This window comes from Tenrec ecaudatus, chromosome 15, assembly GCF_050624435.1.
Source record: "Tenrec ecaudatus isolate mTenEca1 chromosome 15, mTenEca1.hap1, whole genome shotgun sequence".
Taxonomy (NCBI): Eukaryota; Metazoa; Chordata; class Mammalia; order Afrosoricida; family Tenrecidae; genus Tenrec; species Tenrec ecaudatus.
Window position 1 is genome coordinate 9,380,471 of NC_134544.1, and position 4,192 is coordinate 9,384,662.

Genomic DNA, 4,192 nt, shown 5'->3' on the forward strand with positions numbered 1-4,192 from the left:
TCACCTGCATATGTGATGGTTGGCCAAACCAAGGTTTAGATCAGGCATCCTTTAGCCCTCTAAGTGACATCTCTGCTTTTAGACACTTTAAAGAGTTTTTTTTTAAGACAAATTTGCCCATGTAATATATTACCTGATGTCTTGACTACAATGAGTTTGGTTTTCTTTGAATGCGAGTGCTTCCAGTAATATATTTTTTGAACTATTGCTATTCCTTAAATTCTTGCCTGCAGTTTGGACTTCTTCCCTCAGTATCACTAATATAATTACATATGTTTATATATTGCAGAAGCTGTAGTAATATCGTACATGTTCTCTCTGGGAGAAGTCCAATAACAGGAGGTAGCTCTTCTATGGTCTTACCCAACAAAAATTCAAATAATCACAAATGTATACATGCATGCATGTCTGTGTACCTAGACACACACACACACACACAACTTTCCATGGAAGCACAATACTATAAATAAAGAAGGTTTTTCCCCAAAGTGAAAGCTCAGCAGGACCTGCAGGACCCTAACTTTGGGACCTCACAGTTGCCGATGCCCTCTCCCAACCCCAACTTACAGCGAGTCAGGCTGTGAGCTGCTTGATCTGCAGTTCAAAATCATCAGCAGCTCCACAGGTGAAAGACTAGGCTTTCTACTCCCTTAAACAGTTACTGTTTCTAAAAGCCACAGGGAGGTAGCTGTGAGACAGCGTTGACTTAATGGCAGTGAATTTAGTTTGGTTTGGGGGAGAGGCACTCAGGTGTATGAAGCCAGACATTGCAGAAACATTTCCATCTTCTATGGGTGCTTCCTACACCATTCAATCTTTTGCCCATATAATCCATTAATATTGCAAATTTAGGCACACAACCTTTTTCATTTCTTTCAACTTAACATATGCTGAGCATGCTTCTCCTTTGTGGCTTTCTAACTCTGGTTCTTTGCATATTTCAGTGCAGTAGTTTATTCTAACTTGTTGAGTTCTCTCCTTGGAAATTTTCTGTTCAGCTGTTTTATTTCATTTTTTTTTCATTTATTTTACCTCAACTAAGTTCAAGATCCAATTTCAGAGGCTCTTCACTTTGGTTTTTCCTTTCAAATGACCTTGAACTATCTTCCTGGAGGATAGACTTGCTGTCATTCTACAACTCCTCTGGCCTTTGGCACTAGTGTCCAGTATATAAAATATAGTGTTGAAATAATTTCTAAATTCAAGCGGAATATACTCAAGTTCATATTTTGGCTTTGGGGGAATTATTTTAGTTTTTTTCAGTTTTAACTTGAAACTTCATGTAAGCGATTGCTTGCTCAATAGTTGGTCCTGGGCCGCCTTTGACCACTGCTGCTGAGCTCCTTCATTGTTTCTCTCCACAGACATACTCAATTGGATTCTTGTGTGTGGTGAGGCCCATGTTTATAGTTGCCATTTATGTTGCTGAAAAAGGTATTTGCAGTAAATATGCCATTGGTCCTACAACATTCTGTTGTGTAATCTCCAGCTTTGTTTCTATTATCAAGGCCGTATCTTCAAATGCTGATCCTCTGTTTCCAATGTTAGATTTCCAAGCATCAATAATTATCATTGCATACTGATTGTGTGTTTTATCTATTTTAGACAGAAGATGTTGGTAGAATTTTTCAGTTTCTCATCAGTGGTGTTTGAGATTGGTCCTTAAATTTGAATAAAAGTTGTATAAGCTCCCTTTTCTCATAGATGTAAAGATATTATCTTATCAAAGATGACATTGCATTTCAAAATAAATATTGAAATGTTCTTTGATGGTAAATGGGATGTCAGAACTCTTTGATTTGTTATTACTGGCATAGTGAATCATATCATTGTCCAATTCAAAATCACCTCTAGTCCATTTCAGTTCTCTAATGCTTAGAATATTAACCTTTATGTTTTCCCTTTACTTTTTTATGCTTTCCTAGATTTACATTTTGTACATTCTGAATTTTGTTTTTCAAATGGATTTTCACAACTGTTTCTTCTCTTTTTAACTCGTTCCCCATCAGCAAATAAAAGTCCTGTAAGCTTTACTCCATCTGTGTCCATTAGGCGGATATTACTTTGAGGATGTACGTCTTTGTTCCTTGTCGTATGACTATCTTCCTGAGGGTCTCATCTTGCATGATATTGGACAATATTGTGTTGCTCTTCATAAGATTTTCAATGGCCAGTCCTGAAAAAGTAGATCACCTCTTTCTTTGCCCAACCTACTCTTGGATTGAGAGCTTTGCTGCAATCTGCTCCCACTGGATTATCCTGTTGGTATTTGAAACACCAGTGACATCTAACTGAGCAGCACAAGAACACCATGTGACCACAGGTAAGTGGGGACAGGCTGACAGGTGAGTGGGACATTTTTCACTAGGTCTGTGCTCTTCATCTAAGCACATTAGGAAGTATTAGGGATTGCACAGACTTCATCTTGTCTAGCAAAGATAATTTTAGGACACCTCGATTACATATAACCAAGGTGGCCAGTGAGTTGTACTTGGTCTCATTATCTCCCGGCATCAACATGGTATTGTTCTCCATATCAGATAACATCTGGGGAATTTTAATAACAGCTTTTCTAACATTGGAACTCACAACTAGAAACAAGTGTCCACAAGTTATACTTAAATAATAGTAGATATGAACAAATTATTCCTCTGGGCATATTTTCTGAGTGAATCAGACGACTTCTTTAATCACAAGCAAGATAAGCCTCATTCTCCAGAGAGCTCCACACACACCTGAGTGTTATGTGATCTATTCATGATGTTTCCTTAAACATTGGAAAGTCTCTGTGGCAACCCTCCATAGTGCCAGTCAGCACGATTTGGGAAATAAGAGAAAGTAAGCATTGGTTTCCATACAAAAAGTACACTTTGGGATTGCACAGAACACCTTTGAAAAGAAGCTCTGTTTACAATTATGTTTATTATGGGGCCTCAGGAGAAACTCACACCACTGGCTTTGAAGTGCCCAATGTGGTATCTTGATGAATGATTGGGTTTAATGTGCAATTTAATGTAGATAATTGTATTTCATCCTTGTTTTTGAAGTGACTCTTGAGTACATTAAGTTCAAGCTACCCAATACTTACCTGGCAGGGGAGATACCATGATCACGAAGGTGGTTTTCCCAGGGCGAGGCTTATCCATTGCACTCCGGATGTGCTGACCCCTGCGATTTCCCCAAATGTGGGAAACTCGACTGCATAATTTGTGGTAGTGGGGGACTGCGTTCGCGCTCTCCCCTAGGAAAAAAAAAGTTCAAGCTACCCTGGCTATTTATGCCACCAGCTTGCTGACATCATCTGTCCCATAGAATGACTGAAATGCAGCTTTGGGATTGGGTTTGAAAAGGACACTGAGAAGAATTTAGAAACAATATTTCATGAAAATGGTGATGGGAGACACATCTTTTCTTGTTCTTATTTTTATCTTTGTAATGTTTGTTGTCATTTAAAATTTTTTATTGAAATCAATCTACACCAGACTAGCCCTCTGCCATTGAGTTTTTTCCAATTTACAGAGACCCTCTATGGAATTTTCCGAGGCTCTGAAATATTTACAGGAACAGGTTCGCCTCATTTTGTCCTGTGGAGTGACTGGTGGATTTGAACCACTGAACCGCTGGGCTAGTAGCCCAATACTTTCATGACAGTAGCACCAGAGTTCCTCTTACCAGACCAGAGACATCCCTAGAGAAGGTAACAGGAGCTTGAAGAAACGTTCTCTGAAGAAATTTGAAGTGCTACTCATTTTTCCACCTGCTGAGGAGGGATAGTGCCTCATCTTAAACCTAGCAGGAAGTGCTAACTGGGGGCAGTGAGAGCTTAAGATGAGAGGGCATCACATTGTTTGTGGAAGAATTCCATTATCATTTAATTCCTGCTTCCATAAACTTTTGGTAGTTGCCTCCCTTATCTTCTGATACCTTCATTACTATTGATCTGCACCCTGGGGCTCGAATGAGCAAAGGATGCAGACTGTTTGTGAACCAGGTAAGGATCTCCTGCAAAAGGGCACTTGTCCCCACCCCTAGCCAGTCCTGGGGCTTGGGGGCTCAGCTCAAGGGGCATCCCTTTGGAACATGGGGGGACAGTGAATGGTGTGACCCTTTGCTGGGCATGCCTACACAGTAGGGTATGCTGGACCCCTCTAGGGTTTCTTTTATGGGCTCCAATAGATTTCTTCCATTTTGC

General features: G+C 39.9%; 1 non-coding gene across 1 annotated transcript; it reads left to right on the forward strand.

The window, feature by feature from the left end:
- The first annotated feature begins 3,080 nt into the window (after positions 1 to 3,080).
- LOC142428172 (U1 spliceosomal RNA) lies at positions 3,081 to 3,244 on the forward strand. The gene has a single exon (XR_012780144.1). It is a non-coding gene; the product is annotated as a U1 spliceosomal RNA (small nuclear RNA).
- The last annotated feature ends 948 nt before the right edge of the window (positions 3,245 to 4,192 follow it).